At 39.2% G+C, this 14,883-nt stretch overlaps 1 protein-coding gene across 11 annotated transcripts in view; it reads right to left on the minus strand.

Annotated features, from left to right (window-relative positions):
• The window catches only part of FHIT (fragile histidine triad diadenosine triphosphatase), a 1,025,256-nt gene that overhangs the window by 643,841 nt on the left and 366,532 nt on the right, over positions 1 to 14,883 (minus strand). Inside the window, exon 1 of one of the 11 annotated variants that reach the window (XM_045023390.1) lies at positions 13,255 to 13,328. The exons of 9 other annotated variants lie outside the window; for them this stretch is intronic. The gene's annotated coding sequence lies outside the window, so the exon portion shown is untranslated. Of the gene's footprint in view, positions 1 to 8,710; positions 8,741 to 13,254; positions 13,329 to 14,883 lie in introns of those variants that run through there. One more of the 11 variants, XM_045023394.1, reaches the window with a different exon arrangement.

Consider the following 14,883-nt stretch of genomic DNA (forward strand, 5'->3'; position numbering starts at 1 on the left):
CAAATATAATCCATTCTCATGTAAAACATCTCAACATTAGACGTTCAAAACGTGAAAAACATAATACCCCCCATTTCTTTTTTCCCTTCTCATTGGGAAATGTTTAATTCTTTTTTCAATGTTTCTGAATTCTTAGCCCAATTAGAAACTAACTTTTTCCAAAATGTGGGAATTTCATACAAGATGAAACTTCCATGTCCAACCAGTTCTGATTATGAATTATGAGGATTTATGTTGCAAGTTAAGACTGGCTAGTTTCCTCAAAAGAGATTTGCAGTTTTCTTTGTTTGCTACAGTGTTCTGGAAGTTTATATGACAAAACATATTTTTCATCATGTGTTGTACACATGGCATATAAAGTTTAATTATCATAATTTTATTTAAAATTATCACTGTTTCAGGGTATCATTTGGGCAAAAAATTATATTTGTGATGTTCATTCAGTATCGGAGTGAAAATCCATTTCCATTCTGCTTTTATGCTGATTTGATTATCAGAAGAGTAACTTTCACTGTTGAAAATTTGACAAAAATGTTAAATGTTTGAATAATATTCTTCTCACTAGCAAATCAACATCAAAGTAGGATGAGAGCCCATTTCCACCTTTCTGCTGTTGGTTAGCTAATTTTGAATATAATAGTATAACTAGACTTTGGCAAAGATAGACCAGCCTTATGTGATTAGTATCCATGAGATGTGGCATATCTGATAACAGAAATCGACCATACCAGGATTATATCAAAATAAATCCATTTACTGAAGATGACCCCTTTCATCAGACATTTTCAGCACAGAAAATATGCCCTGCAGCTCTCATTGCTGTTATCTAATTCCCTATGCACCAGACTGAACAATTTACTTTATTTCAACTAGCCCTTGTAGGAGAAATATATAGTATTCAAACTCTTCAGTTACATTACAAGAGAAAGTTCAAAACGGCTGTTAAACACATTTGAGAGAAAACTACAGGTAATATGGTTCAGAAAAATTAATCTAAAATCTGATTTCTGCAAAAGGATGATGAAGTTCTGATCATTTTACAATATCTTACACAAAGCTGAAGTCTGGCTCAGAAGTACAATCAAAGTTTGTAGCTCGATTAAAGCTTAAGATATCAGGTATACAAACTTGAGAGAGCATGATGGCTGCACAGAATTTCTTCCAGAAGTACCTGAACATTCCTATAATGGAATATGCAGATGATTGTAAATATGTGGCAATACTGCCTTCCTTCCCTTGATACCATCTAATCTTAGTTATCCTTCTCGAGTGACAAACATAGACAAAGGAAAATTCTCCTCAGTGCCTGATGGGTGGCATGTGACTGAGAAATGGCAATTTCAGCTTAGACAACTGACTGCGTATTCAAGCACCAAAACATTTTATATCAGAGGAGAAAAGTTACCAGCTGCAGAAGTGGCAAATGAATATTAAAAGCTATGGGGAAAATATGACCCATTTATATCCCTTCCTTTATAACTGCAGGTAAATCCAATCTGTACGTCAGGACCAGGCAAGCTAGAAGAATCTCAGGTTGGCATTCAGGTGTCAGCCATAACATTTGCTGAACTCTAAACCAATGCTCTGATTCTCACTCACTGAAGTCAATGTGAGTTTTGCCATTGACTTCAGGATGCAGCAGGACAAGGTCCCAAAACTGAGCTGACGTGTCTATGAAACTGCCTGTGCAATTGAGCTCGTGCTCTAGGGATCAGTGCAAAGGTGGCAGGAAAAGGACAGAAGTGAGGCATGTTTCCTTCTGCCTTGCTTGGAATAGGATACCTTTAGCATAGAACTCATCAGGATGAATACATCCCCAGATGTCCAACTGCATGCAGTCTGAAGAATAGGATCTTCCAGAATTGCCTTTTACTGTCATCTTGTCATGATGCTAACACCATCATGCTATGACCTAGGCTAGGAGCACAGCTGCAATGCAACATCTTGATGTTACAGATTGCCTTACCTGGAGCTGTTCTGCGACTTCTTTAATAGATTTCCAGGTGACTATCTACTTCACTGGTGCTCACAATTTTTTCATTATATCTCCCAATCATATTTTGTATATACAAAAATCCTCCATGAATTGTTTATTTTCCACACTAATCTCCTCTAGCACTCAATTCCTCTAGTTTCTTATTAGATTAATGACTAAAACATCTCAGGTTTCTAACATCAGTCACTCTATTTCACTTCAGGACAGTATACAATGTACCTCTAGCATTTACTAGTTTAGGCTCACATTCACAAGCTGAAGATGACAAATCAAATTTCAGTAGGATGACTGCAACATTCTCTATAACACATTGTGGCAGAAATACAAATACAGCTCAAAACAAGAATGGAAGCTGTTGAGTTTAGGAGCCTAACTTTGGACTCCCACTTTTCTAAACATTGGCTACAATTCTCGGTGATCTTGATACATACGTCAATAACACAAACATCGGTCTATAAGAATTGTAGATGGTTTTCAAGTGTGGCATTGCAATGGCCTTATCAAATATTTGACAATCTCTGCTAATTATAACCATATCTCTGCATACACACTCCAGGCACCAGCTTGCTTTCTGTTTATACTGCTGCTAAATATTGTGAAAATAGTTTAAACCACATTATCTGTAACTACCCTAATGTTCCTGCTCTGTTCTGTTTCTTTTCAGGCAATGGTCTCTGATTATTCTAGGTCCTAGTCTCACTGTACAGAATTGCATGAGTCACATATCAGCACAAACTCAATCTAAGCATCAGAGGGGAGCCGTGTTAGTCTGGTTCTGTAAAAGCAGCAAAGAATCCTGTGGCACCTTATAGACTAACAGACGTTTTGCAGCATGAGCTTTCGTGGGTGAATACCCACTTCGTCGGATCCAACGAAGTGGGTATTCACCCACGAAAGCTCATGCTGCAAAACGTCTGTTAGTCTATAAGGTGCCACAGGATTCTTTGCTGCTCAATCTAAGCAAATCATTTTAATTTGTTTTCTTTGCATTTTCTGCTCTCTTCCCAGCTCTGCATCACTTCAGACATCGACAGAAATGTGTAACTCCCTTTCTTTAACTTTGCAAGATTGTAAATGTTCTTTTTATTTTATAGTCACTAAATGAATTGAAACAACAGAGGGGATTATATTCCTGTTTGTCAGTAAACCTGAAAATTTCTTAAGTAAGGGTCAGACACCAACTGACTGACCTGCAACTAATTCTGGAACAAATTTCTATATAGCCTACCAAAAATGCTTTGGCATCAAATGAGAGAAAAGCTTTTTAATAAGATATTCATGAGTAATTAGAACTCTATGGACATGATTAAATCTTAATCTGTAGAATGAAGTGTTCCGACTAAAACAAAGAAAAACTGGTAAGGAGCTGGGCTGAAACTCACTCTGTAGGTGCACAGATTTGGTAGATATTCGTTAATGCTGGGTTTTTTTAATATATATTTGTGACTGCCCTTGTCTCCACCGGACAGCAGCCTGTAAGGGAAGATTTTGTGTTCTCACATGGCCACTTGAGTACCTGTATCAGACCTTTACACAATGTGGGTGTAATGAGGTTATTTCTAATGGAAAGTTTTGATGCATTGATGCATTTTAAAAATAATTGACTTAAGTTGTCATTTTTATTATTTCAGAGATTATTTAAAATAGAGGCATGATCTGTACAATACTAGCTGGTGGTTCATCCCACGGGCCCAATCCTATTCCTCATTTAGGCGAAGTTCCCATTGTAGTGAATTTCCTCCAGACAATATAAGAGAGATGCTCAAGCCCAGGCCCTGCTGCTCTGATCCAGATCTACTGTCCCCTTCTTCTGAAGCACTCCTCATCCTGCTTCCCAAAGCCCTTCCCCCACCCCCTTTTCCTTAATCAATCTGAACGGCAACCATCAAAACAATGCCATCAAAGTTGGGGTCTGAGTATCTAGAAGAGTCCTGCATAGTAAAGCATTTTCATAAATGGGATCTCATATGGCTAAGCAAATAAGGAGGTGAACGAGCAGAAGGAAAGACAAAAAAAGAAAATAAAAGGAAGTAGGAATTTGATTAATAATAGCTAACGTCACAATTTCACTGTCATAAGAATGGCCATTCTGAGTCAGATCAATGGTCCGTCTAGCCCAATATCTGGTCTTCTGACAGTGGTCAGTGCCAAATGCTTCAGAAGGAAGGAATAGAATGGTGCAATTATTGAGTGATCTGTCCCATTGCCCCGTCCCAGCTTCTGGAAGTCAGAGGTTTAGGGACACGCACAGCATGGGGTTGCCTCCTTGACCATCTTGGCTAATAGCCATTGATGGGTCTAATCTCCATAATCTTACCTAATTCTTTTTTGAACCCATTTATGCTTTTGGCTTTCACAACATCCCCTGGCCACGAGTTCCACAGGTTGATTATGCATTGTGTGAAAAAGTACTTTGTTATATTTGTTTCAAACAGCTGCCTATTAATTTCATTGGTGACCACTAGTTCTTGCATCATGTGAAGAGGTAAATAATACCCTATTCACTTTCTCCATATCGTTCCTGATTTTATAGACTTCTCTCATATCCCCCATTCATTGTCTCTTTTCTAAACTGAATAGTCCCAGTCTTTTTAATCTCTCTTTGTATGCAAGCTGTTCCAGGCCCCTAATCATTTTTGTTGCCCTTCTCTGCACCTTTTCCAATTCTAATGTATCTTATTTTGAGATGGGACAACCAGAACTGCACACAGTATTCAAGGGGTGGATGTACCATGGATTTATATAGTGGCATTATATTTTCTGTTTTATCACCTATCCCTTTCTTAATGGTTCCTAATATTGTTAACTTTTTTTGACTGCATTTGCATATTGAGCAGATGTTTTCAGAAAATTATCCACAATGACTCCAAGATCTCTTTCTTGAGTGGTAAGAGCTAATTTAGAACCCATCCTTTTGAATGTATAGCTGGGATTATGTTTTCCAATGTGCATTTCTTTGCACTTATCAACATTGAATTTCACCTGCCTTTTTGTTGCCCAGTCACCCAGTTGGGTGAGATACCGTTGTAATTCTTCACAGTTAGCTTTGGACTTGGCTATCTTGAGTAATTATGTAGTGTTTACAGTCTTTGCCGCCTCACTGTTTACTCCCCTTTCCAGATCATTTATGAATATGTTGAACATCACACATCCTAGTAAAGATCCTTGGGAGACACTGCTATTTACCTCTTTCCATTGTGAAAACTGATGATTTATTCCTACCCTTAATTTCCTATCGTTTAGCAAGTTACTGATCCATGAGAGAACCTTCCCTCTTATCCCATGACTGCTTGGCTTGCTTAAGAGCGTTTGGTGAGGGACCTTGTCAAAAGCTTCCTGAAAGTCCAAGTACACTACCATCCATTGGATCACACTTGTCCATATGCTTGTTGACATCCTCAAAGAATTCTAATAGATTAGTGAGGCATGATTTCTCTTTACAAAAGCCATGTTGACTCTTCCCCAACATATCGTATTCATGTATGTGTGTGACAATTCTGTTTTTTATTATAGTTTTTATCAATTTGCCTGGTACTAGAGTTAGGTTTACTAGCTTATAATTGCCAGGATTGCCTCTGGAGGCAAGTTAAAACAAAGTAAGATATACAAATGTGCCTAAATCATTCACCTATTCAGTCAAGAAGATAAGTGTTATCAAATATCTGGTGCAAAACCCACCCAGAATGGAGGCTAATAAAACAGTCCTGAAATAGCAACATTTGATTGGATACTCCATCCAATCAGTAACCCTAGCAATCAATGAACCTCTCTGGAAAAAAAAGTCACCCTCTCAATGGCTGCTGAAAAGGCCAGCCTGCACTTTTTCAGGCCCCAGTGCATTTTTATTTTCTGCTGAAGGTGCGACTGCTTTCCTAACAGCCCAAAGATGCTTCTAATCCTACTGGATCATTTGTCCACATGCAGTACAGGCCCAACAGCTGCATATTGCTATGAAAACCACCCAGAATGTTGGCTCTAGCTAAAGTATAGTAATATGAAAGAATAAGAGTAGAATATAGTTGTTAAAAGAAATTTCTGTCTTAGATACTTGATCTGTGTTAAATGAATTTCTCTAAATGAATTTCTCTCTGTTCTCTGCTGAAATTTGTTGAATGAATCTTTGTAACAAGCCCAAGGCCAAAATACCAATTATCGAAGGCCTGTAGAGGGATTGAATATGCAAGTAACCGTTAAGAATGCTGTTATGGGACAGAAAGTCTGTACCAAGGGATGATAAGAACTTTGGGCAAAACAATGATGTTTTCTTAAGCCTTACCCACTGATCCTCTCATCCCTTGAGAACTTGATTATGCCTATGTAAATCTTTTAGCAATAAAAAGGAGGGAGAGAAGAATTAAATCAACCTGTTAAATCTGGATGTAAGAATGTTGAGTGCATGGGAGTGAGTGTTTGTGACAGGTAGATAATTGAACAGAAACTAGTACCAGCCGAAACCTAAGACTCACAACCATCAATGGGCCAAAGATAATGCAGGGCAGAGGCGACCAGATGACCCACGGAGGGCATGCCAGAACCCACCCAAGCACATCAAGGAGAGACAGAAGACTCGAAGATTATGTATACCCGTCATGGATGTACCATCTGCTGATCAAGCTGATTAATAGTTACCCCAATCACGAATTCAGCATGATGAAGCAACTTCCATAGACATACACTGAGGCAAAGACCTATAAGAACAGGACCAGGGGACTGAGATCTTTGAGTCTGGTTCTGCGACCACCCTCCAGGAGCATCGGATGCACACATCTGACACGACTTGGCTCCACTCTCATGTCCAAGCCACCTGGCCAGTGACTTGGCATGAGCAACTCAGGCTGGTAACTATAACAATTATTGCAGAACCTGTGTGAATGTCTGTGTGAGTGAATGGTTATAACAGCTGTCAAAACTATTTTGTTGTATTTGCAATAAACGTGGCGTTTTGCCTTGTCCCTCTTAAAAGATCCTGATGGTGGTATTTTATTAGTGTAACAGAACGTACCCTCAACTGATACAAAAATTATATAGCTAGCTTTAAATACTGGCAAAAGTCACAGGGGAAGCATATTATCATCTCCATTAACAGGGACATAAAAATGCTATACATTGAGAGGTGCTCTTATTTTAAAAAACTACTCACTTTACACCATCTACAAAAAACTTGACAACATTTGGGCAACGTTTGGGTGTGGTAAGATCACTGCTTATCATGGTGACCAATACTGTCTCATTATTTGCTTGTACTCCACCATTTGTCCCCTGTCTTATACTTAGATTATTAGCTCCATGGAACTGGGTGTGTCTTTTTGTTCTGTGTTTGCATGGTGCCTAACACAATGAAATCTTGGTCAAGATAGGGGCCCCTAGGTGCTGCAACATCACATACAACAACTTAGAGATCTCTAGTCTGCACTAAACAGACACTTAAAGAAACTGCATCAATAATCACCCCTGCTGTTATCAAATTAATGTTCATACCCGTGAATCTGACATGCAGCCCTACACTTCAGCACTAGAAAAAAAGAAGGAAAACAAACAAAATACCCAAAGCAAAACCCAGGCTAATAAAAATTGTCACTTCTGCGGCACGTTTCATCTATAGCTATCAAAATGCTTCAGAAGAGTAACTGAGTCTCACAAGAACCACAAAGGGTAGGTATCCTTCTACCTATTTTACAGGTGGGTAAACTGAAAAACAGAGCATAAGTGACTCATATGGAGTCAGTAGAAGAGCAAGGAAAATAACCCAGAAGTCCTGAGTTCTTGATCGAGCTAGTCCAATTAAGGACGTAGGGCCTGATCCAAAGCCCAGGGAAGTCAACAGAGAAACTTCCAACTGATTTCAGTGGGCTCTGGATCAAGTCCATAGTGTCACCATTAAAGGATGATGAAGAACTACAATATTTTCTTATGCTATCTTTACTATTATTTTGACAGCCAGAAAGCCTAAAACAAGAACTAGTATAAAGTAAACTCCCAACAGAGAATACACAAACAAAAACAGGTACTGAACCATGTAGATCTACTTGCTACAAAATGTGTGCACATAACAAGCGCATCAAACAGAATCCTTAAAGGAAAACATTATAAATCCAGGCTGAATCTATGCGAGAGAAAAAAGACAGAGGCATGTCTTAGAGGTTTTTACGGTCAGGCTTGACAAAGCCCTGGCTGGGATGATTTAGTTGGGAATTGGTCCTGCTTTGAGCAGGGGGTTGGACTAGATGACCTCCTGAGGTTCCTTCCAACCCTGATATTCTATGATTCTATGTGAAAATGTGTTACATAAATAAAAATACATATAAACAATCTCAGAACAAACCTTCAACCATCTAGACTAGGAAGAACAGAATACATCATTTAGGAATTTTTTCTAACAAATATACCACTCCATTTTTGATTTTGCCAGTGTAGTTTTAACAAGAGACGGCTGGCCAGGGAAGCGGAACGATTCTATAAAAGGTTAAATAAATTATGCTAACTATATTCAGAATACTTATGTAAAATAAAAACCACATTCTGCTTTTTCATATTATTTCCAAATTTAAATAAATTAGCAGTTTTAATACATCCTGGAATCTTCTCCTCAGCAATAATCTTTCATGATGAATGCTAGGGAAACCAGTGACACATTGTGCACCCTTTATAATGGCTGATCAGGCCACCCTGGCTTTTATTGAACAGTCCTTCCACTGCTCAGCAATCAGAACACACCTTCTCCAAAGGACTCAGCTTAACTTGGTGTCTAGGGCTCAGTTGTCTCCAGGGTAAGTTAGGGGAAAAAAAGATGCATAGAACGTGTATCTTGGTTGCCTTGGAGATGGAGGTTCTTCAGCAACCCGCAGAGTACTTTAATCCATAACAACTTTTTTTTTTTTAAATTTGGATGCTTATGAACCAGTACCCACACTGTCAGATTCTGAGGAATTCCACAGTGCTGCAAGTTTGTCTTCAAATAAAATGTGTTTTAAATCTGAAGTATTCTAAAGCACTGCTGAGGATATTAATAGACAAAATCTATATTGTCTGTAGTACTTTTTGTAGATCTCTGATTAATTCTAAAATGACAGCCATGCAACCCAACTGCAATAATTGTTAAATTGTTGACTTACACATTTTCTAATGCCCAACTCTTTCATATTACCAAAACACTACAGCAATTCTGTCCCTTATCATTCTTTAATATATTAGGAGATCTAATTGGCTTGTCTGCAATCATAATTTGAAGACCTTTGCAGTTAATCTGAGTTGTGTTTATCCCATAATTACATCATAAGAATGGATATACAGGGTCAGACCAAAGGTCCATCTAGCCCAGTGTCCTGTCTTCTGACAGTGGCCAATGCCAGGTGCCCCAGAGGGAATGAACAGAACAGGTAATCATCAAGTGATCCATCCCCTGTCACCCATTCCCAGCTTCTAGCAAACAGAGGCTAGGGACACCATCCCTGCCCATCCTGGCTAGTAGCCAATGATGGACCTATCCTCCATGAACTTATCTACTTCTTTTTGGAATTCTGTTATAGTCTTGGCCTTCACAACATCCTCTAGCAAGGAGTTCCACAGGTTGACTGTGCGTTGTGTGAAAAAAATACTTCCTTTTGTTTTGTTATAAACCTGCTCCCTACTAATTTCATTTGTTGGCCCCTAGTTCTTGTGTTATGAGAAGGAGTAAATAACACTTCCTTATTTACTTTCTCCACACCAGTTGTGATTTTATAGACCTCTATCATATCTCCCCTTCAGCTTGGAAAATAAATGACTAAGAGTCCCAGTCTTATTAATCTCTCCTCCGTTCCATACCCCTAATCATTTTTGTTGCCCTTTTCTGAACCTTCTCCAATTCCAATACCTTTTTTGAGATGGGACGACCACATCTGCATGCAGTATTCAAGATGTGGACATATCATGGATATACAGAGAGGCAATATGATATTTTCTGTCTTATTATCTATCCTTTTCTTAATCATTCCCAACATTCTGATTGCTTTTTTAACTGCTGCTGCTGCACATTGAGTGGATGTTTTCAGAGAACTATCCACAATGACTCCAAGATCTCATTCTTGAGTGGTAACAGCTAATATAAACCCCATCATTGTATATGTACAGTTGAGTTCCCACATATAGAGTGGTGCCCTGTGCACCATCAGTGACAATACTACTAGCTGGCAAGGAAAGTAAAGCCCAGTACACAGGGGACAATATGGTAAACAAAACAACCTGAGCAAAAGACTGATGCACCAAAAATAACAGCATAACTGGGGGAAAGGGGGAAACGTCAGGGAGCTGGCAACCTCCAAATGGGGATTACACTATTATACGAGCCTGTTTCAGTTGCTTATAACTTCACAAATTTTAACCATTTGAGCTGAAATTATCTATGCCAGTTGTTTGCCTCAGGCTGAATTTTTCTAGAAAATTACAGCCAAAATGGTTCAGCCATTTCTGAGAACAAGGATGGGGGAAATGTACAATTTCCCATTGTTAAAAAATGCTGGTGAATTTAAATTAAAAAAATAAATAAATAAAGCCCTACCACCCCCCCTTACTTTGGGGCAGTGACTTGAAATTTGGAAGGGGGTGGCCATCCCCATGAAAATCAGCCCAAATTTGGCCAAGTTATAAAGCCTTTGGAGGTTGGGGGCTGTGGAAATCACAGTTCGCACATGCCCAATAGAGACCTCTCTGCTTTTGCAGCTAAAATCTCTAAAGATTCCGTCCTCACTGAGTCTGCTCAAGCCTCTCTCACTCCTAGTGCTGACCACACTGAGCCTAGGCCTTTCTCCGCAGTGAGTGAGCATGGTGCGGCCCAGGGCAGCAGGGACAAAGCCAGACTTTTTCCCGGTTGCTGTTGCTCCCAGAGCGAGGAGCTTGTCTTCCCTGTGTTCTCAGTGTACCCCCTGCAGTGCCCAGGCAGCATGGAGGAGGAATGTGCCTGATTTGAATGCAGTGGGACAAAAGCCCAACCAAGGGAAGAGAAAGGAGAAGATCAGGACAAGGAACCTGGTGAAACAGACTGGAAGGGGCTGGGGGAGAGAGGACTGGGATTTCCCTTTGAGGAGGTTTTATTATCCCTGTTTTAAAGATGCAGAACTGAGGCAGAGATTAAGGCCAAAAAATGTTGAGTGCCTGATCGGAGATGCCTAGCACCTGATTTTTCAGGGTATTTAGTATTATACAGACATCATGCAGTCAAAGCACAGCTCCCATTGACATCAGCTGCAAGTGCTTTGCTCTTTTGTAAATCAGACCCAAATGTATCGACCTGGGCATCCAGAAAAGGAAGAACACTCAATCAGTCATCACCTATGAAAGCTGGGTTTACGTGTCTACCCCAGCATCACGTAGGAATTCTGCAGAAGAGACAGGGATTAAAGATAATTCTCCAGGGCAGCACACTACTGCCTTAACCCTGAGACCATCCTTTCTCTTCCTGCAATTGCCTGCCTTTGTTCATTACACATCTTCCAACTTCTGCAACAAATGAGGCAGGGCCCCTATAGATAACAGGCTCCTTCACTACCCAACTCCGATTCAATCGCAGAGCAGATCCATCTGTGCACTGAATGAGACAAGGGAAAAAATAGTATGTGATCATGGAGAATCATAGACCCTCAGGGTTAGAAGAGACCGCAAGGATCATCTAGTCTAACCAACCCCATGCCAAGATGGAGGATTTGTTGCATCTAAACCATCCAAGACAGACGACTATCCAGCCTCTTTTTGAAAAGCTCCAGTGAAGGAGCTTCCATGACTTCCCTAGGCAGCTTGTTCCATGTCCTACTGGTCTTACAGTTCGGAAGTTTTCCCTGAGATTTAATCTAAAACTGCTGTGCTGTAGTTTGAACCCATTGCCTCTTGTCCTGCCCTCTGTGGCAAGAGAGAACAACTTTTCTCCATCTTTTTTATGGCAGCCTTTCAAGTATCTGAAGACTGCTATCATATCACTGCTTAATCTGTTTTCCAATCTAAACATGCCCAGTTCCTTCAGCCTTTGCTCATATGGCTTACATTCCATCCCTTTGATCATCTTTGTAGCTCGCCTCTGGATCTTTTCTAGTTGTATTTGTGCATATGGTGTAGCACCTTACATTTGTCTTTATTGAATTTCATTTCATTGTCTATAGCCCAATTCTCCAATTTATCAAGATCCCTTTGAATTTTAGCTCTGTCCTCCAAAGTGTTTGCAATCCCCCACTCCTCCCCAGCTTTGTGTCATCTGCAAATTTGATCAGTATGCTCTCTATTCCTACATCCAGGTAATTAATAAAGATGTTAAATAACACCAGATCCAGAACAGATCCCTGTGGAACCCCACTTGAGACCTTCCTGCAATCTGACATCATTCCATTAATAGTTACTCTTTGTCTGTGGGTTGTTGAATCCTCCTAATGGTAGTTCTGCCAAGCCTGCATTTTTCCAGGTTATTTATGAAAATGTTATGTGGGACTGTGGCAAAAGCCTTGCTTAAATTGAGGTATATTATGTCCACCACATTCTCCCTACTCACCAAACCAGTTACTTGTTAAAGAAGGAAATTGAGCTGGTTTGGCATGCTTTTTTCTTAGTGAATTCATGTTGGCTGCAAGTGATCACACCTTTATCCTCTAGGTATTTGCGAATTCAATTAATTACACCTCTACCCTGATGTAACGCTGTCCTTGGGAGCCAAAAAATCTTACCGCGTTATAGGTGAAATCGCATTATATCATAATTGCTTTGTTCCACCGGAGAGCGCAGCCCTGCCCCCCGGCGTGCTGCTTTACCACATTATATCCGAATTCATGTGATATTGGGTCGCGTTATATTGGGGTAGAAGTGTACATACAGTATCACAGTGTAGATACATTGTAGGAGCCCATTAAGGGAGCTGATTAAAGTTGCACAGGCAACCTTAATTCTGGTATTTCCTAACCTTTGAGTGCTTGATTTTGCAACCTTATTAATGTTCTTTTACCATAGTCTTTTTGTGTGTAATATAATAAATACAAATAAATTATGCTCACATTGCAAATATCTTTTTGATTATTTCCATCCAAAACCGATACACGAGGCTAGGTGAAAAATTCCATTAGGACAGAAAATACCAAGTTTGCCTGGACATGCTAAATTCAGCAGATCTCCTGCTTTTTTCTTCCATTGCCAAGGCACCTGAAACATACCAAGTGCTATTTCTATTAACACCTATTATTTATTAAGTCCTGAGATAAGTGACTTGGAGGAAAAACATATTGACGGGCTGTCCTTAATGTTTTTACCTAGGCTATTCCATTTTCTGCGTGTTCATGAATATCTCACATGCTTCCTTCTGCTAGCTCCAGTGGAACAAAATCTAGGAGAAACCAGACAAGAATGTAGGTGGGCTAGGGAGAGGAAGCAGCAGTTCTGCAGTATGTTACCTCCTCCCTCGATCCTGCAGATCCCTCACTCAGTGGCACTGGGGCTTTACAATCCTTGTGTAAGTCGCTCTATGCAGTATTGTCCCATCCTTAATGCATGGGGACATTTTCCAAAGAACATAATGGTGACCATGTTAGCTCCCCTTCCACACTGATATCCACCGGCTTCGGAAAGCCAAGTTTGGTGCAGCAGCCCATTAAAAGCCATGCTACAGAGAAAGAGGTCTACACAAAAGCCACTAGTGTAAATCAGGTGCAAGAGATCAGAATCAGGCCCTATGGAGTTTTCTGGACCGTACATGTATTTTTCTTACTCAGATGATAACATGGCCCTACATATTTCAACTAAAGATGACGTGCTAAATGTATTATCTGAAGTACAAAACTGATGAAATGGTTACTGATCATTTGAAAAAATGGAAAAGAGGTAAGATGTGAAAATATCTATTTCCCAGTCTTAGGGCTTAATCCTGGAAAACCTTAAACATGTAACTTTACTCACATGAAGAGTCCCACTGAATATTTGGCTTACATGCATGAGTAAAATTATTCATGGCCTTTAGTATCTGCAGGATCTGAGGCCTTCTCTCAAGATGTATAATGCCTAATAAGTTTCACCTAAAGTATATACACAGGTTGGTAAATACATTTTCTTGCATGATAAAGAAATCACTTTGTCAACAGATGTTACATTTTTATAATTATTTTTGCACTTGTATCTTTCTATGACATGTTGTATATACAACATATTCCATCTTGCCAAAAGAGCAATGGAGAACCAACTACTTCTTTAATGTTTAATTAAGAGTAAAAGCAAATTTATGTAGTGATATACCACACTCTTGCCTAGTAATAAAGACAAACATCCCTGCACAGTATTAACACTTACGAAGATAGTCATTTCAGTTTCACTTGGCTTACAAAATGCCTAAAGAAACTTTTGCACTCTTGTACATCATTTCAGATATTTCTGCTGATTTTTTATTTAACTAGTTCTTTGTAGATATCATTTGGGACATTATAGTTTCCACAGTAACATTTTTGGTACTTGAATTAAGTTTTTGATATGCCCTAAAATAATTATATTTGTCTTTAGCAAACATGTTATTTGAGTTTTGAATGAAACTGCTGATAAAGGCTGACAAAAATTACTCCAGTTCAAAATGTGACAGATGTGCTATCTGCCAAGGGATTTCCCTAGAAAATTTCCAATTTTCTTCTATCAGTTTAAAGAAGGTTCATTTAAAATCTGTTAGAATGTATTAATGTGCAGCATTGCATTATGTGCAGTTAAGGATATATGGGGAAAATACTGGGAAATCTAAACTCTGACAACTTGACTTTAAAATTGCTATGCAATCCATCCAAAATCCAAAAGTTTTTAAATGAACTAACATTTAACTACTTTGTATGAACCATACTAAACCCTGGAATTTAGTCCCCAAAATTATAAAATGTGCATAGTAGCCTCTCTCATTTGATGACTTT

This window comes from Mauremys mutica, chromosome 7, assembly GCF_020497125.1.
Source record: "Mauremys mutica isolate MM-2020 ecotype Southern chromosome 7, ASM2049712v1, whole genome shotgun sequence".
NCBI classification, from domain to species: Eukaryota; Metazoa; Chordata; order Testudines; family Geoemydidae; genus Mauremys; species Mauremys mutica.